This window comes from Callospermophilus lateralis, unplaced genomic scaffold, assembly GCF_048772815.1.
Source record: "Callospermophilus lateralis isolate mCalLat2 unplaced genomic scaffold, mCalLat2.hap1 Scaffold_43, whole genome shotgun sequence".
In the NCBI taxonomy this organism is placed as follows: Eukaryota; Metazoa; Chordata; class Mammalia; order Rodentia; family Sciuridae; genus Callospermophilus; species Callospermophilus lateralis.
This window is the reverse complement of record NW_027514380.1, coordinates 9,810,177-9,834,437: the sequence shown is the minus strand read 5'-3', so window position 1 is coordinate 9,834,437 and position 24,261 is coordinate 9,810,177.

The following is a 24,261-nucleotide window of genomic DNA, read 5'->3' as shown; positions in this document are numbered from 1 at the left end:
GCCAAAAATAAATAAGATTGAAATTCCATCCCTGGCAATAGTTGTGATCCCCTCAACAAAAACGAGTTCCTTATTTCTCAGCAAATTTTTTTCTTCTCTATTTTAATTTTTCTTCATTTGTTTTTTTGTTTATCCATACTCCCATTTTTATTTGATTTTCAATTATTTTTTAAACAATTTAGCTATCAAAAATTTTCCAAAGATCATTTGATTGTATCATATTATTTTTGCTTTCTTCTATTATACATGATTTATGTATGTATTTATGGGTGTATGTGTGTGTGTACTCAGTGCATGAATAAATTTGAAAAAAATATATATGTATATTATTATAATTTTACCTTTGCCTTAATCGTTTCCTTCTGCACTTACTTATGAATTAGACTTTATTTGTCTTAGGTGGGGGTTCAAGTATATGTGGATTCAAGTTGATTTGATCTTACAGTTGCTGGTTTGCTCATACCTGGGTTCTGGCCCTACTTATTTCACCTTCTTCATGCTCTTTCCCAACTAACAGCCAAAATTTCCTGTTCACACTCTCTCTCTCTCTCTTTATTTTATTACATTCAGTTAGTCTTATTTACAGTTGATATCTGATATCTAACTTCTGCTTCTCCTCTGATAGTTTTTTTCCTTAAATATTTCAACCTTTCTGCCATCTTCCAAGCTTATTTCCTTTTTATTCAAGGAACTATAATCCCAGTGAATAATAGAATTATATCATTTATAGAATTTATACTCCATTCATGTTTAGGTGATTAATAGGTGATTAATACAATGGATGACACAGCAGACACTTAAAATTGAATGCCTGATCTATATTAGAGTTTTGTATTACTAGTATTGATGTTAATCACTTATCTCACTATAGCTATGCATGTGGCAATAAATGTAATAGACATCAAAGTGGACACTGAATAATAATCTTTGCAAATAAATTACTGACATTAGAGCTCTTCATAGCTCCTCTTTCCTCTAAGAGGGCCTAGAATGGTTAGGAAACTTCAAGATTACAGAGTTGAGACTCTGATTCTGAGAAATTCCTACTATCTAGCCAAAGAAGAATAAATCTCACCCGACAGAAGATCTAACCAACTTGAACCTAAGTATAATAATAATTCATAGAATGGGGGAGAGATAACTCCAAAGCAAAAACCAGACACCAAGGAGAAACCACAGAGCACAATTTGAGATCCCTCCTTTGACATTAATATAGTAGATGACATAGTAGACATTGGAAATGAAAGGCTCAGTGAAAAATATTAAAAATTTACTTTAAATCATCACCAACACTTTATCTTGCATGGAAAGTAGAATTTCAGCTCTTGAAGACAGAAGCTTAGGTCTGGAATACAGGGAAATAAATTTGAGTACATCAAATACAATAAAGGGAAAAATAATAGACCATGATGAAAATAAAAAGAACTATGGGACAATATCAAGAGACCAAACCTGATAATCATTGAGATAGAAGAACATGGAGATATTATCAAGACATTAAGAATATTTTCAGTGAGATGGTCAGAGAAAACTTTCCCCATATCAGAAAGAAGACAGACATCCACATACAGTAAGTATGCAGGACCCCAAATACACCTAATCAGAAGTTCTCCATGACAGAGAAAAATCAAAATGTCTAACATAGAGAATTAGGAAAAAAATATTACAAGCTGTAAAAGAGAAACATCAGGTCATATTTGAAGACAAACATATTTGAAGGCAAAAATCTAATTTCTCAATGAGGGCCTGAAATGAGCTATTTCAAGCTCTAAAAGAAAACAGTTTCTAACCAAGTCTACTATATCTAGCAAAACTCTCTTTCACATTTGAGAGGGAAATAGAAACTTTCCATGAAAAAAAACAAACTAAAAGAGTACATGATAATCAAATCAACACTACAAAGATCCTCAAAGATAAATGGCAAAGGAAGAACCTAAAAAATTCAAGTTTCCCAAATAAATGAAGACCAATAAAAGACTAATCAGCTATATGAAAATTAATATATAATTAAATATTTAAAAAATGGCATCATACAACAAAATTTTCCATAATAACTGAATGTTAATAATGCCAACTCCAAATTAAATACATAGAATAGCAGAGCAAAATCTAACTATACGTTTTTTTCAAGAGATTCATCTCATACAGAAAGAATGTTACAGGCTATAGACAAAAATATGGAAAAAATATTACATGCAATTTAAAGTAAAAAAAATCCAAAATAGCTACCATCATACCTGGTAAAGCTGATTTCAAGCAAATATTAATCAGAGATGAAGCATATCATTACATCCTGGTAAAGGGAACAATTCAGTAAAAAGATACGATGATAGTAATTAAATATTCATCAAATATCAACACACCCAGTTACATTAAAAAATACTCCGTGATAGTACTTCCCACATAGATCCCCAAACAATATTACTGATTAACTTTGATTCACCCTATCACCAATTGACAGGTAATTAAAGTATACAATTAATAAAGATATTCCCAACCTAAATAATATTATAAATAAAATGAACCTAATAAACATTAGGACCTAATGGCCCAAAGATCTACTTAAGTAGAATTGAAAAAAGAATCATTGAATTATCTAAATAGATAAAGAAAAGCCCTTTTACAATATATTGCAAGGATTTGGGTTAAAAACACTGAAAAGCCTGGGTGAAGTGTGACATGCTTAATCACAGAGGCTCAGGAGACTGAGGCAGGAGGATCTTGATGTCAAAGCCAGCCTCAGCAAAAGTGAGGTGGTAAGCAACTCAGTGAGACCCTGTCTCTAAATAAAATACAAATAGGGTTGGAGATATGGCTCAGTGATTGAGAGCCCCTGAGTTCAATCCCCAGTATCAAAACAAACAAACAAACAAACAACAAAAAAAGAAAAACATAAAACACTGGAGAACCTTGAGATAGAAGGAACATATCTCTATACCATAAAGGCTATAGATGACAAGCCAATAGTCAACAGTACACTCATGGAGGAAAACCAAAATCCTTTCTTCTAAAATCAAGTACAAGATAAGGATGTCTACTCTTAAAACTTTTATTCAGTATATTTCTCAAAACTCTAGTCAGAGCAATTGGGCAAGAGAGGGATATTATACAGGTACAAATATGGAAAGAAGAAGTTGAACTATCACTGTTTGCCAATGTTATGATCCTATATCTAGAGATCCAAACAATTTTACCAGAAATTTTCTAGAGCTAATAAATAAATTTAGTAAAGTAGCAGGATACAGTATCAACACTCATAAATCAGTAGCTTTTTTACACTCCAACATTGATTTAAGAAAAAAAATCAGGGAAAACATCCCCTTCACAATAACATCAAAAAATTAATAATAATAAACCTAAGAATGAATCTATCCAAGGAAGTAAAAAAATCTCTACTGTGAAAACTGAAGGACACTGAAGAAAGAAACTCAAGAGGAATTCAGAGGATGGGATAAATAAAATAAATTTATTTATTTTATTTTATTTTATTTTATTTTATTTTGGAATTCAGAAGATGACCTTCATGTTCTTGGATAGGCAGAATTAATATTGCCAAAAAGGCCATATAACCAAAAGCAACATACACATTCAATGAAATCCTCATCAAATACCAATAACATTCTTCACAGAACTAGATAAAATAGTCCTAAAATATACTTGGAAGAATAAGCAACCCAGAATAGAAAAGCAATTCTGATCAAGAACAGGAATGCAGGAATCATCACGAAACTCAATCTCAAATTACATCACAGAGCTAGAGTAGCAAAAACAGAATATTATTGACATCTAAATAGAAATGAAGACCAACAGAATAGAATAGAAGTCTCAGAGTCAAACCTATATACCTGTAACCATCTGATACTTGACAAAAGTGCCAAAAATATATGCTGAAAAAAAGACAGCCTTGGTTTTGGGAAAACTTGATAGTTGTATGTAGAACAATGAAACTAGACCCCTATCTTTCACCCTGTACAAAAGTTGAATCAAAATGTATTAAAGAGATAGGAGTTTAATTTCATTGTTGCATATGGATTTCCAGTTTTCCAAGCACCATTTTTTGAAGAGTCTATCTTTTCTCCAATGCATATTTTGGTGCCTTTTTCTAATATAACATAATTATAATTTTGTGGTTAGTCTCTGTGTCCTCTATTCTGTACTACTGGTCTACCAATCTGTTTTGGTGCCAATACCATACTGTTTTTGTTACTATTGCTCTGTAGTATAGTTTAAGGTCTGGTATAGTGATGCTACCTGCTTCAGTCTTCCTGCTAACTATTGCTCTAGCTATTCTGGGTGTCTTATTTTTCCAGATGTATTTCATGATTGCTTTTTCTATTTCTATGAGGAATGTCATTGGGATTTTAATTTGAATTGCATTAAATCTGTATAGTGCTTGTGGTAGTATGGTTATTTTGGTAATATTAATTCTACCTATCCAAGAGCAAGGTAGATCTTTCCATCTTCTAACGTCTTCTTTGATTTCTTTCTTTAGGGTTCTGTAGTTTTCATTGTATAGGTCTTCCACCGCTTTTGATAAGTTGATTCCCAAGTATTTTATTTTATTTTTGAGGCTATTGTAAATGAGGCAGTTTTCCTCATTTCCATTTCTGAGGATTTGTCACTGATGTACAGAAATACCTTTGATTTATGGGTGTTAATTTTATATCCTGCTACTTTGCTGAATTCATTTACTAGTTCTAGAAGTTCTCTGTAGAGATTTTTGGGTCTTCTTGGTATAGAATCATATTGTCAGCATAAAGGGCTAATTTAAGTTCTTCTTTTCCTATATGTATCCCTTTAATTTCTTTTGTCTCTCTAATTGCTCTGGCCAGTGGTTCAAGAACTATGTTAAATAGAAATGGTGAAAGAGGGCATGCCTGTCTTGTTCCAGTTTTTAGAGGAAATGTCTTCAATTTCTTTCCATTTAGAATGACATTGGTCTGGGGCTTATTGTAGATACCCTTTAGGATGTTGAGATATGTTTCTGTTATCCCTAGTTTTTCTTGTGTTTTGAACATGAAGGGGTGATATATTTTGTCAAATGACTTTTCTGCATCTTTGAGGTTATCATATGATTATTACATTTGAATCTATTGATGTGATGAATTACATTCATTGATTTCCTTGTGTTGAACCAAACTTGCATACCTGAAATCAATCCCACATGATCATGGTGCACAATCTTTTTAATTTATGTTTGTATTTGATTTGCCAGAATTTTATAGAGAATTTTTGCATCTATGTTCATTAGAAATATTGGTCTAAAGTTTTCTTTCTTTGATATGTCTTTGCCTGATTTTGGGATCAGGGTGATATTGGCCTCATAGAACAAGTTTGGAAGTGCTGTCTTTTCTTTTTCTATTTCCTGAAATTAATTGAAGAGTATTGGTATTAGTTCTTCTTTAAAGGTCTTGTAGAACTCCGCTGTGTATACAACTGGTCCTGGGCTTTTCTTTGTTGGTAGGCTTCTGAGGGCATCTTCTATTTAATAACTGGTTATTGGTCTGTTTAAATTGTGTGTAGGTTGCTGATTCAATCTTGGCAAATCATATGACTTAAGAAATTTTTGATGCCTTCAATATCTTCTTTTTTGTTGGAGTATAAGTTTTCAAATAATTTCTAATTATTCTCTGTATTTCTGTAGTGCTGTTGTGATATTACCTTTTTCATCACATATGCTAGAAATTTGAGTTTTCTCTCTCCTTCTCTTCATTAGTGTAGCTAAGAGTCTGTCAACTTTATTTATGTTTTCAAAGAACTAACTTTAAAAAAATTTCAATTGTTTCTTTTGTTTCAATTTCATTGATTAAAAAAAGAATCAAAGACAGAAATTGGACTAGAAACATTGTAATTTCTAGAGGAAAACATAAGGTCAACACCCCATTGTATAGGTAAAGGCACAAACTTCCTCAACATTCTCATGAAGCTTAATAAGTAAACCAATTATCAATAAGTTGGATGCCAACAAGCTTTTGTACAGCAAAGAAAATGATTAAGAAAAAAGACTATGGAATGGAAGAAAGTCTTTGTCAATTGCTCCTCTAATAGGGGAATAATATACATAATATATAAAAACTCAAAAAACTCAGTGCCAAAAAAAAAGCCCAATCAATAAATGGGTAAAAGTACTAAGCCAATTTCTCAAAAGAAGAAATAAAAATTACCAAGAAATAGATGAAAAAGTATTTGGTGTCTTAAGAAACATGCAAACCAAAAGCTACACTAAGATTTTTTTCTTTCTCTGGTCAAAATTACAATCATTGAAAATATGGTGATAATAAGTGCTGGCAAGTTTGTAGAGGGGAAAGGTACAGTATTACATTTTAGTGTGACTGCAAATTATAAAACCACTTTAGAAACTAGTGTAGAGATTACGCAAAACCTAGGAATGGAATAAGCACATAACCCAGCTATTCTATTCTTCTCTATTTAGCCAAAGTTCTTTAAAAAAACATAATGTAGAGATACAGCCATGTAAATATTTATAGAAGCACAATTTGCAATATCAAATTATGAGATCAACCCAGAATACTGTCAATAGATGAATTAATTTTTATAAATGTGGTATATATAAACCATGGAGTATTACTCAGCCATAAAGAAGAATGAAGCAATGCCATTTGTCAGAAAATGGATGGAAAAGGAGAAAATCATGCTAAGTGAAATAAGCCAGACTTACAAAATCAAGGGTGAAATGTTTCTTTTTTTTTGTCATATGCAGAACCTAAAGCAAAACAAAGCATAACAGACAATTGATAAGGGGATATGATATTATAAAGATACAAAGAAGATCAGTAGAGTAAAAGGAGTACCAGAGTGAAGGAGAAAAGAAGGGAAAGGGGAAGATAGATGGAATGAATTTAACAAAATTATGTTATGTTTATGTATAAAGATATCAAAGAGAATTTCATGTTTATGTATATGTGGAAGAAAGAAAGTTTTTTAGAGGAAGGAGCTTAGGGGGAGTAAGGAAAGAAGGGAAAGTGGGGGTAGTGGAAAGTGGGGGTAAATTCCTTACATGTATGAATCTGTTAAAATGAACCAAAATATTATATATAATTATAATGCTGTAATAAAAAACTAATAAAAATATAAGCCATGATATACTTAATGGATTTTTGTATTACATTGAAGTTCATTATAAACATAAATATGCTATTTTGTCTATGTGAATTAATGTCCCATTTTGCTTGCTGCTTCTCCTTATCTACTTATATATTCATTCATTCATTCATACATTTATACAGTTTTTGTTTTTGTAGTAGGGATTGAACCCAGGGGTACTTAACCACTAAGCCACATCTGCAGCCTTTTTTATTTTTATTTTTTTGATTAGAAACTGGGTGTCACTAAGTTGCTTAGGCGTCACTAAATTTCTGAGACTGGCTTTGAACATGGAACCCTCCTGCCTCTACCTCCTGAGCTGCTGGGATTCCAGGCGTGTACCACTGTACCCAGCAAATTCATTCATATAGTTTTTGAGCCACTATGAAGTGCTGGATCCTCTTGTATTACTGGAGATACAATACTAAGAAGAACTTAGAATAGTTGTTCATCACATTTACAATCTACTTTTCAAGAATTTTATTCTTACTCCTTTAATCAACTGATTGATCTTTGCCTGATCTTTCATGCATATTGCTCTTATAACCATGCACAAAGCTCGTTTGAATATAGTTTCACCCTGTGTTTACATAAAAGTGCTTGTATAATAGGAAAGCTTCACAAAAGAAGAAGACCTGATTGAAATTCAGAGGATAGAGTAAAAAAAAAAAAACATTATCAGTAATTAATATTTTTTACTGTATCAATAAATGTATTTATGAATAACCTATTTTCAGGAGTTTTCATCTGTTAATAATTAAAGCATTGAACAATTTTAAAATTATACATTGCCTTAGGGATATTCTAAATCTTTAATTATATTAATCAAAAAAAATTGTCAGGCAAGGTGGAATCTCTGGTTTTCTTTCATGTTCATAGGGAGTGTTATCTAGTTTGCTAAAAGAAGAAAATATAACTTTGTATAAAATAGCCTAGTATTATGACAAAGCAAAATTCTAAAATTATGCTATTTTTCAGAATCTAAAAATTTATTTCTTGGAATTTATCTGTTTGCTTATTTTTGGAAGGTACTGAATATTGGGCCCAGGGACTGTTGCATACTAGTCAAGTGCTCTACTCTTATCTTTTAAAATAAAAATCTCAACAAGTACTTTTCCCCAATATTGTACCTACTGTATTTTGGGGGATACTCTACAGTATTCTTAAATTCAGAGCTACTATTTTACTTCCATCTTACTGTGGGTTTTATTCTTACATAAAGCTTATCATTGCATAATCAATTTCTAATAGTTAGCTGATTTTTTTCATCTTACATGCAATTATAGGCAATTCTTCTCTGTTGACAAAACAGTATTAAGAAAAAATTACTTTATAGAGGATATAACTCAGTAGAGTGCTTGCCTCACAGGCACAAGGCCCTGGGCTTAATCCTCAGGATTACAAAACAAAACAAACAAACAAAAAAAAAAAAAACAAAACAAAAACACTTAAGAATAAGTTTATATTTTTAGTAATTCTCAATATAAGAGAAACTTAACATTTCAATGTTTTAGAATCAATTGCATTTATATCAAAGGTATTTCAAACATTTAAATAAAAAAGAAAACCAGAGTATAATATATACTAAACATATGATTCTATTTATATCTGATATCTATCGATTTATCTATATCTGTATTATAACATAGAGAGTCAGAGTAAAGTAAGCCAATCCCCCCAAAACAAAGATTGAATGATTTCTCCAATAAGTGGATGCTAATCTGTAATTGGAGGTGGGGCATGGGATGTAGAGAGGAAATTTGGATTGGGCAAAGGGGAGGGAGAGAAGGGTAGGGTATGGGCATAGGAAAGATGGTGAAATGAGACAGACATCATTACCCTAGGTACATATATGATTGCTCATATGGTGTGACTCTACTTCATGTGCAAACAGAGAACTAAAAAATTGTGCTCCATTTGCAAACAATGAATCAAAGAGCATTCTTCTGTCATGTATAACTGATTAGAACAAATTAAAAAAAAGAGAGAAGAGTCACTAAATTGTATAGTTCACTATTTTGATAAGGTGCTCAGCCTGCAGTTTCTGGTTTCAACATGTAAAATTCAGTGCTTTAGGAACTCAGTATGCACCAAGTGTGTGATATGAGTTGACTTTACAAAGCCAATGTGAAACAGAACAGTAGCCACATAGAACTATTTATAGCATAATAGTGATGCTTATAATAAAGTCATTATTTCAAGTAGGTAACCAGGAGATATCAGTATGATATTTATAAATTATGTTTAAGGCAAATCCCATTTATTACCTGTGTCTAACGTGTGAACCAAAGCTGAATTATGAACTTATTAATGTGATAGCATTTAATATAAAATATGATCAAAGGAAATTTTTGAAGCAATTAACCTCAGTAACTATATATTTCCCTAATATGTTACCACAATATTATGCTACAAAACGTATTTTCAAGTAATTATCTAAAAACACTCACATAATTAAGTGTAGGTCTACTGTTCATTAGTCTATTGGTTAACATTTTCACGATGTTCCCACATAAGATCATCACTCTTTAAAGCGTGTGCCTTTATTTTAAATTATGCAAACCAATTCTACTTATTGTACTTTCTTATTTTAGTAGAGCTGTGAAGCTCAAGACATATGTTGAAGATACTTAAATAAAATTTCCTATGATATATGCACTATTTTTCTTGCTCATTGTTGTGAAATACAATTTATTTGTGATATTTTGGCTTGCATTCTTATACAGATCCCTTTGGAACAGTGACAAGTGAAACTATTACAATGTACAATATCCTAAGATCTGGTTTGTATTATTTCTTTTATTTATGTATGCTCAATAATGCATCCATAAAATGAAGTAGTTGTTTTTAAAATTTTATTTCCATCTAATGTAGGTTCTATTAATTCCAATTTCAGCATTAAATAGTTATTGTAAATCTGTCTAAGTAAGTATGATTCCCTCACAGTAATAAAAATTTCAGTTGAGTTTGAACCCAGTATATTGAAAATTTATTGAAATCTTTGGACTAATTAATCAATGTGCTCACATAGAAATTCTTATTTGCTGTCTTTAGTTAAAGAAATCTGACTTGTGTTAGTAAGAGATTCAATTTACATGGCAAAAGACAATTTAGTCATCAAATGATCAGTGATTTTGCAAAAGATGCATGATTTGATTGACAAATAGCTTTAGTTTAAAATAAATTGTGCCTAGACTGTATAATATTTTTTTGCTAGAAGTGAAATGATTTACCATATTAAATTAAATGTTTTGTTTCCTGTTTATTTCAACTGATAGAAGTAGGTATGGTGTAAAGTGAATATGTTACACTTGATCAACATTCATCACTACTTTTCAATAGTAGATTGAAATAATTTAATACTGATATATGTTATTGTTTAACAGCCACTTTAGTAGAAATTAGTATTATTTCCACATGAAAAGTGACAGATACAGAATAAATGAGAAACAATTTCAATACTACTCTTGTAAAAATTCAGAAAATTTGAAACTAAGAATACAGACTCATTTGCAACAAAACTGGAAATAATTGTTCTTTCAATTTCTGCATTCTCTTACAGTCAAAAATATGTTTTTAATTTTTTCTTAATTTTTCTTGTTTTTGAGTTAGGATGCTATAGGCTAGGTGAATGCTTTCAGGACCACTAAAAGGAAAGATGAGTGTTTGTTTATTTTACACGGTGTACATTTTAAATGTGCTTATGTTTAAAAGGATATTATCTTTTAATTTGAAGATGGGTAGAATCTTGCATTTATGTTAATTATAACCTGTGCCAAGTATCATACTTAAAATGTCTTGCAGGGTGCATGACACACTCCTGTAATCTCAGAGGCTCAGGAAGCTGAGGAAGGAAGATAATGAGTTCAAAGCCAGCCACAGCAAATGGGAGGTGCTAAGCAACTTAGTGAGACCGTATAAATACAATACAAAATAGTGCTGGAGATGTAACTCTGTGGTCATGTGACCCTGAGTTCAATCTCAGGTGCTCCCTAAAAATAAATAAATAAAATTTCTAATATCTCAGAGTTCAAATAGAGGAACATTTCCTCATATGGAAAAAAAATGGTTGATAGACAAAAAATTAGATCTTTGTTTAAAACAGTTTAATGTAAAATGATATTAGAAAATATAGACTATATTATGTCTAGAATTTATTATTCTATATATTATATTAGTAGATGAAGAAATGCATGAGCAGAGTGCAGAAATTAAGTTATAAAATGAATATCACAAGCAATTATAAATTAGTGTATCTCCTTCAGAAAGTAAAATTTCACTGTGTAATTACTATATTTCTTGACTGAAGGAATGACAAATTGTGAAATTAATTACTTTGATAATGAATGACTTTTGCCCTTCTTATTCTAGATATTTTTTAATGAAAATGTAACTCTAGGGCTGGGGATGTGGCTCAAGCGGTGGCGCGCTCGCCTGGCATGTGTGCGGCCGTGGTTCGATCCTCAGCACCACATACAAAGAAAGATGTTGTGTCCGCTGAGAACTAAAAAAATAAAATAAATATTAAAATTCTCTCTCTCTCTCACTCTCTCTTAAAAAAAAAAGAAAATGTAAATCGAACACCAGAAGAATCACAGAATATTATGTATTTATTTCTAAGATGAAGTTTTTGATTTTTTTTCTGATTATGTTTGTTTTGGGAATAGTATCATAGATCATAAAGAAATGAGCATTGTTATATATTTTAAGTAGTACTTTCAAATAAAATTCTGTATATAAAGTAAAAATTTTACTTTTTTATGTCATGAATGGTGCTTTCATCTTAACCTAATTTTTACATTAACCACACTCATAATGATTTAGTTACAGCAAAATTCTGCTATAAACATTCCTTTAAAATAAAAAAAAATCCCCACATCCAGAATGTCAAAAACATTCTGAACTTACATCTTCAGAGGTTGTATTTATGCATGCATCAATGCATTTCTGGAGGTACTTCACTATACAATTATGGATCTTAAATTTACCAGTAACAATTGCAGCAATCTTTCAGAGAAACCTCATAAAATAAACATTGTAAGTAGATTCCCTTGGCATTAGCTAAATAAAATGAACTTCCAATAAATATTCTCCCTATTCCTAGCAAAATCATAGCAGTAAAATACAATTTACCATTTGAAAAAAATCATTGTTGTTTTGTTTCCCATTATTGCTTTTCAATAAATTGCTGTTTATTAAATTTTGTAAATAGAATTCTAGTACTAAACCTCTGTTAGAATATCTTTTATCTCATTTGTTCTCAGTTGGAAATCACTATGTCTCTAAGTTGAAAACATAAAAGCAAAATTTCTTACTCTTGAAATGTGGTATATATGATTTGTTAACAATTACTAATTTATTTCTCACCTAAATATTATGCAAAATATAATTTTTTAAATAATGTTACATTTACATAGGACTACTGATTATAGAGAGATATAATACTTGAGTTTAATAATAATAGAATATTGATTATGCTTTGAGTAGCAAATCTTTTTATTTCCCTGGGTTATCTGAGGAAAGAGTGACATTGCTTATCTTCCTCATCCAATTGGACAAATACCCAGTTTATCATGTGGTAAAATTCTCAGGTATAAACAAAGAGACATTTTTTCATGAAAATTGCTATTTTAGGTTAGATGTTTTGGTGCTTAAAGAAAAGATTTGAATAAAATACCACACAATTTCATTTTTTAAAAACATGGCTGTGGTTCAAAATTTGTAAGTCTGATGACAATTAACCTTTTAACTGTGAAGTATAATTAAATCATTACTTTTACATGCACACAGAATATTATTTTATCATATTTATTAAGTATAGCCATTTTGGTTTATACAAGTATCCTACAAAAGCAGGATCCAATTACTTTGCAAATATGTGTGGAGATCAGAGAAATTACTTTTCTCTTTGTAATTCATCTCAAATCCTTCTAAGAATCTTGTGGTAATAGATTAGATATAAACATTGTGTGCTGAATTAAAATGAACCTATTAAGACTTTCCTAACAAAACAGCAATTTATTAAAATATAAACATTCAATGTAGACAACAATATGTTTAAAACATGTCTTCATTATGAAAATGAAAATCATGATGGTACTTATACTATAGATTTGTTCACATATAAAGTCTTAAAATCATCTGATTTAGATTAATTTGACATTGAAATTACCCCCAAATAACTCTTGTTTATGTCAAATACTTTGAGAAAATTAAATAAATAATTGTCGGTATAGCAGAGAGGTATTTTAAAAATTTCTAAATTTCAATTAAAAATGTGGAGTGTTAATGTTTTTGAGTCTGGAATATTTCGAAACTCACTCAGAGCTGACATAGATTCTTGTTTCATGGCAAACAACACTGATTAATTGTTAACTTGTTCAATATTTTTTTTGCCATTGATTTCTTAGTAACCTCCATCAATTCATATAGGAACTGACCTTATAAAATATGATTATTTTTATTAGTGCTAAATTATAGCTCTATTGACTTGATCATTCCTATTATGTAATCAAAGAGCATCATTATTCACTAGATTATTTTTTACACTCAATACAATCTACACTTAGATATTAAAGACAAGATCTGACATTACTGTTGTGTTCCACATTAAATAGCCATTACTAAATAAGCTATTTGGAGATCATTCACCTAATATACTAGAGAACTTAGAGAATTCAGCTATTATACTTATACTAGTTACTTATGTTCTAGTTACTCATACTAATGTGCACAATTGCTTATACTAGTAAATTTGAAAGTGCTCAACCCAAATCAATTGCATATTCATACAGTTGTCTCCTAACATCCACAATTTTACTTCGTCCACACTTTCAATTAGCAGTAGTGAACTATAGTCTGAAAATATTAGATGGGAAATTCCAGGAACAAATACTCATAAATTTTAAATAACATTTATAAAGCATATTAAGTGTTTTATTTTTAGCAAGTTTTATTCTTTGGCTATGACTCAGAAAATAAATTTAATCATAGGCATGTATGTATGTAAAAGAAAAATCAATATATGTAGAATTTGGTACTATCCATAGTCTCAGGCATTGGTGGAATATCTTGGAATAGGTAATGGCAATGTCTATATGTTTGTAGGATATTTTGATAAAGCTAAATTCTAATTTTAACATTTTCAGCTGAATATTTGATTTTGCATCAGTTCTTCTAGCAGTGTGAAAACACATATTGTATGAGATAATGGATTTTTGTATAACTATTATTTTAGTTTATAAAAATATAATATTAATATAAATCTTCCCTATATGTAAGGATCACTGAAATATAAACTTGTGAAAGTTGTTTAAATGCTGTTATCACTAACTCATCATATATCCTGACACATTATTATGGTTTAGATATAAGCTGTCCCACAAAAGCTCATGTGAGAAAGATGTAAGAAAGTTTAGAGGTGAAATGTTTGAGTTATTAAAGCCTTAAAATAGACAGTGCATTAATTCCCTCATAAATTAACTGGGTGGTAACTGTGGACAGTTAGAGTGTGGCTGGAGTAGGTGGGTGTCAATTTGGGGTATATTTTGTCCCCAGAGAATTGAGCTCTCTTTCTCCTCTTCCTAGGACAATGTCCTGAGCTGCTTTCTGCCACACCTTGAGCACTGAGCAATGAAGTCATTCCTCTGTGGACTGAGAACTATGAAACTGTGAACCCACAAATAAACTTTTCCTCCTCTAAAATTGTTCTTATTAGGTGTTTTTGTCACAATGGTTAAAAAATGACTAAAACACGTTTTCTCCAAATTTGTTATCTATCTGTCTTTCTACTGTCTACACACACAAGATGACCCGTCTATATACTTATACAAAAAATTATTTTCATCTTAAAGATGCTTTTTTTATAAAATAAAATTTCTGTACTATGTTGTAAATAGAATATTTTTTTAAAATTTATACATATATAGGGTTTTTTTCCTGGTCTCTGAAGAATTCATGAGGATCGTCTTTTACAGTGGCTATGGAATTGTGCTCTGTAGCTGAGCTCCATATTAACTACTGTAGTTCTTGTTAGTCATATAAATTTGAGCAATTTAATCTTTCATAATTTGTTCTTCTTGCATATAAACTGGGAATAATAACAATTAAAAAAAACACATCATTGGGTTCTTTGAAGTTATAAATGGATTAAATCATGCAAAATTCTTGAATACAGATATGGAAAAATAGATCAATAAATGTGAACTCCTTCTTATAATTTTATTTTTTTTACAGCAAGAATTAAATTTTTTGTCAAGAATCAATAGTAGCAACAAAAATATTTCCATTTTTAGTTTTCCAATATCACATTAGAAATAATTTGTTGGTGTTTGTTTAAATAATCTATCCAAGACTTTAATTTTGTTATTAATATGGCTTTTAAGATAATGAGATTTATCAAAAAACTGCCTTCACAAAACAAAACTTCTCAGATATATGACCATCATGTTTTACAAGAAAAAAATCCATATGCAAGATGTTAATTTGCTTTTTTCTTTTAAAAATCTACATTTTAGTTTTCCAATCATTTGTGAAAAATTTAGTCGTGCTTAACTAAATTCAATTCCATATATCACCCTTAAAGACATATTAATACTTGATGATTAAGCAGTTCTTCCTCTTTAATTCCTATACTGTATCAGTTTAAATATGTAGTTTTCATATATTAATATCAGCAACTTCTAGATTTTGAAAATTTTCAATATCCCTTAACTGTTATATCAGATAACTGTTATATAGCTATCTAGCTCTGCTTTATATGAAAATTTAGGCATTAACATTTTAAAATTACATGAATAAACTTGTTCTGAGAATTAGTTACTAAGTTACTTTATCCCTACTAAGAAAATTTGTTTGGATCATTTCAGATCTTCTAAAAGTGCCATTTCTGAAAGATATATTAACTTATTCTTTAGGAATAGGTAATTATCATTGAATGCACAGCTATTTATTTTAATATAGTAAGGTAAAATCATTTTAGTATTTATTTGAAGAAGATGGAGGTAATTATAATTTTAACTCATGGCATATGATTTTTACTAGCTCTTTTGAATCCTTTCTCTTGAATCATGAAGGCATATTTGCACACATACACTTGTGTCCTCTTAACCTCATGTACAATTCATATGCTGTTCACTCAGAGGTAACCATATAACGTTTTATGCTTATAATTTTCTGTGGGGGGTGGGTGTCAGGGATTGAATTCAGGAGAACTCGACCACTAAGCCACATCCGCAGCCCTATTTTGTATTTGATTTAGAGACAGGATCTCACTGAGTTGCTTATCACCTTGCTTTTTTGGTGAGACTGGCTTTGAACTTGATATGCTCCTGCTTCAACCTCCCAAGCCACATGGGATTACAGGTGTGCACAACCACACCTGGTTTAAGCTTATAGTTTACTTTAATAATTTTTGTCATATATAAATATAATATATATATATATATATATATATATATATATATATATATATAACTTTAGCTTAATTAAATGATATTTATACTAGTGCCTGTGGCATCACAGAAATCAAGAGAGAACAAGTTTCCATAAAGGAGTAGTAGGCCAAACATAATGAAGTCTCTTGTAAAGTGAAGTAAAGTAAGGATTATATTTTATCTACTGCATTTAGCAACATGTGTTGCCTTTAAAATTGTAGACAAGTTGGAGTTATAAAAACTACCTTAATGATAGGAGCTGCAGAAGAGAAAGTAGGTTTAAACAGTCACCTCCATTGACTCAAGTTTTGCTCATTGGTTGGTTATGACATTAATGGAGAAGATGTGTTGATATTAATATTTATAGCAAAAAAATAGAGGGAAAGATTAATATGAAACAAAATAAGAAGATAGACCAAGTATCTGGTCTTTTGAGAAACTAGATTGAATGAGATTAAGAGGGGGAGGATTAAGCTAGTTCAGTGTGATTTAAAAAATATGGGTCCAGAATAGATAGTAATACGAATAGTTGCTGAAAATTTGAAAGTTCATATCATATAATTACATTTTTGGTTTGAATGTAGAAAAGGGCTTCTGTGGGTCAGATTTGAAGAATTAAAAAGTTTTGAGTTTTCTATTGTGAGACAGATGGAGATGATTCAATTAATGAATATTTCCTAGGGGTTTTGAGAGATCACATGCAGAAAGTCAGTTTGTATTATTATATATAAATTATAATATTTATATATGTTTAAATATGACAATTTTTTCAGTAATATAAATACTTATCTGTCTATATGTATATAGATGACAATGTCAGCATCCATCTGTGATAGAATATTGGCAAACAGGTGTCATTTAAAGCATCTTGGAGTATTTTAATTAAAAGTATATAATATAGTGTGTCATGGACCTTGAAGAATTCATGAGGGTAAGTTCGAAGCAAGATAGATCAAAAGGGACAAATAGCAAGGAAAATTTGTAAGTAAAACCCTTGAATTTTAATTTTAGAATGCTTGCTTTGAAAGTAATTCAGAAGAATCATTTCTTTTGATAACAAGGTGAAATATGTAACTGTAGAAGAAATTTGTGAAACCAAAAAAAGAATGGATTTTTTTGAAGACCTGAGGAGAAACTAGATGATGGGATGTATTGTTCATGAGAATCCAGAAGTCCTTTTGGAGTCCGGGCAGTGTTAAATAAAAAATCACATGCAAAAGAAAAAAAATGTGAAGGTAACAAAGGAAATTTTCTCAGAGGACAGCGGCTTATATACCTCATGAATGGAGGCTGGGGGAGATGAGTGGAAGAAGCTTCAAGCAAAAGTAAGAATGTAGAATAATATATAAATTGCATTAAAGATCAAATGAGCTATATATCCTATTTCCTGACACTAAAATAAAAGCCAGGTAAAATAAGACAATTTTGGTGAAGCCAATACATTTAGTTGATACACAAATTTTGTTAAGAACAGAAGATTTAAGAAGTAATCAGTGGAAGCATTCTAAGATAGTGTGTATGAAGAAAAAGAGTATTTGTTAACATAAAGGGTTGTTTATCTTGGATAGATTAGTGAAAAATTTTGGGATGCAGGAAAGGAGTGATAGTTTGGATCTGGGGAGAAGAAACAGTGAAAATAAGAAATTTCTGGCAGAGAAGAATTGTGAAAAAAATTGCTTCAATTTTATTGATCATCAAGAAAAACATGAGGTTATAAAAAAACAGAAGACAGACTTAGTTATGAAGGGCGATGGAAGAAAGCTGATCAAACATACTAAAAGATTAGAGAAAGGGTCAGATATTTTATTTTATTTTGATAGGATGTTTATGCAGTTTCAAGGATGCATAATGTCTTATGCTCACAGAAAAATAAAAAAAGTAGAAAATACAGATGATTCATCTTGTAAATATCAATTGAACATGTTAACAGAAACTGATAAATACATTTAAAACTATAGAACAATTTCAGTCATAAATATAGTAGATGTCCAAATCCAAAATAAAATGCCAACAAATAGAATTTAACAACATATTAAAAGTTTAAGGTGTTATTATGAAGCAGACATTTCCCAGAAGTCTGAAGAGTAAAAATTGATTAACATTAGGAAATGTATTTTTATATATACCACATGAGCAGTCCAATAAGAAAAACATCCTGATATTCCCAGCAGATATTAAAACGGCCTTTGATTACATTCAATGTGCATTGATCAGAAGCTGAGCAAATTGGAATTAGAACAATAATTTATCAAAATGATAAGCAATATTAATCATAAGATAAGTCAACATAATGTGGATCCAAGTAATATATAGGTTTTCATATGGCTCTTGTGTTTAAATAATTGAATTGCTATTCATTTTAATATAGTATAAATTTAAAAATCCAAAACTCACTCTTCCTTGCCCTTTGCGGGTTTTACCCATCTCATTCATGTCATCTCAGGCGCTCTCTTCATTGCCTTCTTCATTCTGTTTCTCGCTCATCACTTGTGTTGGACTTTACTTACAATCAAGGTGCTTTCCCTGTGATAGAATCCGACACATTCAACTTTCAGGCTGTGGTCACCAAATTAGTGACATCCTCTAGTTATTTGCTATTTTGTCACCAGATTTAACCTCTTTCAAGAACAATGAAATTACACTTAATTTCTGTATTTCATTTTAAACTCTTTAATTGGTATAAAAGATTGAATTTGTTCCTATGGTAGACACTGAAACATAATTGCAGGATTACAAGACTCTCTACAGGATACACATTCAAGGGAGACAAGTCATTCCTTCACTTCAGAATAAAATATAAATAGATAATTATTTCCTCTCTCTCCTAGGAATTATTATATATGCAGACATGTGATGTAGAATTGACCAATCAGGCATTTCTATAAAAAAAAAATCTGACTCTAGAAAGAGTGACTAAAGGCACTCTTTGATAGCAAGACTAAACATGTGCTCTTTTGTCTAGCAGTCATGTTTGTGACAGTGATGATTGACACTGTCAATGCAGGGGTAATAGTGTCATGAATTGACAACTCCTGTGATATGTTATTGATTGAAGTTTGACTAATCAGAGTCTCCATTTCATCCTATTTTTTTAAGCCTGTGTATAAGTTTTACTAAAGAATTTGTGAATTAATAGGTATCTTTTTGAATGTTAACTTCTTTGAATGTTATTAATGAAAAGTTTTTTTATTTATTAAAAATATAATAAAGAAAAAATCTAAGACATATGGTTAGCTTAAAGAAATTTTATATCTTGAAAAATAAATGGGCTTTTATCAGTCAGTAGACTTTAGAAAGAAATGTCCATATTGAAGCTCTCTAAAGTTTGTAATCTCCAGTAAACTCACGTAAAACCAATGTGATCACTGTCTCAGTTTATTGAAGTCATGTCCCAAGTGGTTATTATTATATAAAAAATCACCCTTTTCTAGTGAAAGAAAAAAATGTGTCTATAAATATATATGTAGATATATATCTACAAAACTTTTGCTTCCCCACCAGCCAGTTGCCCATTTTGGTGATACTATCAGTTGATTGAACTCATTTCTTATAATATTAATTCATCAAAGGAATTATTATCAGGGCTGGGGTTGTGGCTCAGTGGCAGAACACTCACCTAGCACAAGTAAGGCACTGGGCTTGATCCTCAGCACCACATAAAGATAAATAAATAAATAAAGGTATTATGTCCACCTACAACCAAAAAACAATTGAAAGAATTATTATCATATTCTTCCTTCATTTGTTAGTCAAAATAAGCATATGAACACAATTTTTTTTATTTTTTAAATATTTATCTTAAGTTTTAGTTGGACACAACATCTTTATTTCATATTTATGTGGTGCTGAAGTTCTAACCCAGTGCCCTGTGCTTGCTAGGTGAGCACTCCACCACTGAGCCACAACCCCAGTCCCCCCAAAATTTATTTTACTCTACCTCAGAGCAGAGTAAGAGTTTATATAAGAAGGAAAGGGTAAACTATTGAATTTTTCTGCCTTGGTTTAAAAACAACTGATATCTTTTATTACTTGCCAAATTTGATATTATGTTTAAATGGCTTGGTTTATTATTTTCTAGTATGTGAATTCACAATTCCACAAAATATATTTAAAGTGTTTTATTTACTCTAGTTATTATCCTTTTTGAATCAGAAATAGTGCCAATAGGAAACTCCTTTGGCTTCTGAGTCCTTTTGACATAATACCTGGAGTCACTCATGACTTTCTATCCATCCATCACACCAAATTCTTCCAAACTCTTATACATTCTCTTCCACAGAAATAAAGTTAAATGATTCTCCATGAAGTTCAAGTTTGTGGAAAAGGGTATTTTAAGACAAAATTAGGGCAATAGAATGCACATAATTAATTGGCATATTATTTCTTTATGTTTCCAATTGATAAGTGTTTGGATGAATGTATGTACATTGATATAAAAAGACATAGTATTTAGGTTGATTGGAAGACAAAAATGCTACCAAAACTTCATAGTATTATGTCTAATTTAAATTCAGGAATAAGTTTCATACCCAAATCCTCTTCACTAAATTTTTATCTTTTTCCTTTCTGATAAAAACATGCTCTGAAGAATGAACAAATGGTGAAATTGCAATACTATGGAATAATGAAGTTATATAAAAATTAAAGCTATATTTACATAGGGATCTAAACTGTTTACTTTGGTTGTGTACAACTCAGTCTAGTGAATACATGAGAAAGAACTAAAAAGGATCTATGGTTGAATACAAAAAAATGAATCCATTAAAGAGAATAAATTAATAGTTTGCTGTTGATGTTCCATGAAATAATTGACAATAGTACTGTAGCCTAGATTTTCTCTATGCTCTAAGGCAGAGTTTTTCTATTCACTACTGGTACTTCTCATACCCCAATATATAATTACCAGGAAATACTTAAAGAAGCACAAATTAAGATATTAGCTAATTATACCTTAAAGATAGTTTTTACTCATATCAAAAAATATAATTTTTGTAAGGTTTTGGAAATAAACCTATTATTTTAGAACTTTTCCAATTTTTATCTTTATAAGCAAAATATGAAGGTTGTCATTAAAATGCACATAATTGCCATAATGAAAAATCTTTGACTTCAATACTTGAATGTAACCTTTCTGTTTTTATATCTGTATTATCACAGAAATCTTAATAGTTGGTTTGTCATAAATAGTTCTGTTATTACTTACCATTCACAAGCCAGTCCACTAGCACTTCAATTTGTCCCCAATTAATAAACCTATATTTAATTCTTTGAGGTAATATTTTGTGTGTGATTGCGAAACTAGAATATTCATAATTAAGTCTACTGTCATTAAGTTAAGTAGAATTAGAGAAGAAGAAACTTCAAATAAAAGCAAATCAGGGTCATTTTTTTTCAAAACAAAGAGAACAGTTAATAGAGCTCTTGCCAGATACTACCACTAAAACAATAAAAGTTTGTTAATGTTCTTGGTGGACTGCAAATTTGACATTTTCATTATTCTAGTTCATTATATACTTATTATTAATTTTGTGATTTCTTTATATGTAGTGCTAATGTCAATAAACCGTGTTTCATAGGTCAAATCCAACATTCCACCCTCTTTTCTAGAAAAGTTGAAAACAGCTAAGCCCAGCCATTTTCTTGTTTTCTAAGGCTCTTCATGTTACAATGGCAGAACCGAGAGGTCTTGCAAAGACCATGTGGTCTGTAAATACTAAAAAAATTGCTATCTGTCTATCTGACATAGACATCCCCTCTTCTAATTATAAGCCCTTTAGCAAATTGTAATATGAAAATGTAATTTCAGAGTCTGTTTTTGGTTTTTGCATTCTATTAATAGGTGTTTTGGTAAAGGGAATTCAAAATTTTAATGCAATCCAATTTGTCAGTGTGTGTGTGTGTATATAAAATAAGATTTTTTTTTGTACTGGAATTTGAACCCAGGGATGCTTTACCACTGACCTACAACTCAAGCCCTTTCATTTTAATTTGAGACAGTGTCTTACCAAGTTGCTTAGGTCCTCATTTAGTTGCTGAGGCTGGGCTTGAAATTGTAATCCTTCTGGCCTCAGTCTCCTGAGCTGCAGGGATTACAGGCATGCACCACAATTTTATATCTTTTTTAGGGAATCTTGGTTTAATGTTAAAGTTCAAAATTTTTATTTGGTTTTTGCTTAGAAATTTTATGAATTTTAGGGTGTAAACAAAAGGTCTATATGCTCAAAGTTCATTTGTTTTGTAGAAGATTATCAAATTATCAGCATTATTTGCTTTATAGGCAAATAACTTCCCCTGAATTGCCCTTGAATTTTTGTCAAAGATCAGTAGTTCTATTTTTTAAGTTTTTTTTCCTATTTTGTACCATTGATCTACTTTTCTGACTTTATGTGTATACCACAGTTTTATGTTTGTTTTGTGATACTTGCACATCCTAGGCAAGCACTCTACTATCCCTAGCTCATAACACAAAGTCTTGATGATTGTGTCTTTATAGTGAGCTTCCAAATCTTTTAGAATAAATTCTTGAACATTGTTCTTTTTCTAATTTTTACAAAGTTATTGACTATCTTACATATTTAGTACTTCCATATGAAATAAAAAAAGAAGAACATTATTTAGTTTTTTCTTAAAGTGTTCTTATATATATTTTAAAATATTCTTATATCATCAGATGTGTTGTAAGAAGATTATAGGGTTCTCACAATCTTTCCAAAGATGATTTACTATTAACGCTTTTCATGACGTGATAAATATATAATTTTTAAAAATTAATCTTGGTAAATTAATACCAACTACTAATTTTATTCAGATTCAACAGATTTTCATATTAAATATCAAAATATAAATTTGAGGTAATTTTTATTTGTGATTGTGAATCTAGAATATTTATGATTAAGTACTGTCATTAAGTTAAGTAAAATTAGAGAAGAGGAAACTTCAAATAAAAGCAAATCAGAGTCATTTGCTTTTATATATCAAAATATAAATTTTTATATTAAATAGTTAATTTATCCATAAATATTAAATTAGTAAATTTTATTGGCTAATTCTAAAATTTCAGCTACAATGATAGATCCTAGGAAAGCTGAAATGATTATGATACTCCTTTCTTCAAGAAGATCACACTCTATTGAGAGCTTAATATTTTAAAATAATAATAGTACAATAAACAAATACCAACTCAATTTGGCAATCTCAGAAAAATTAAAAAGGTATTCTCATTAAATAAGAAAAAATAAAAGCTTTCTATTGTAATGTTACATTTAAAAAACACTTTCATTTTTTTAAAAAAATGAAACTACAGATTTTTTAAGAATGTATTTGCTGAGTAATATTCCATTGTGTATATATGCCACATTTTTTAATTGATTCATCTATTGAAGGGCATCTAGGTTGGCTCCAGTTCACAGTTTAGCTATTGTGAATTGTGCTGCTATAAGCATTGATGTGGCTTTGTCCCTATAGTACTGTTTTTAAGTCCTTTGGGTATAGACCAAGGAGAGGGATAGCTGGGTCAAATGGTGGTTCCATTCCCAATTATCCAAGAAATCTCCATATTGCTTTTCATATTGGCTGCACCAATTTGCAGTCCCACCAGCAGTGCATGAATGTACCTTTTTCCCCACATCCTTGCCAACACTCCTTGTTGTTTGTATTCATAATAGCTGCCATTCTGAGTGGAGTGGGATGAATCTTACAGAAGTTCTGATTTGCATTTCTGTAA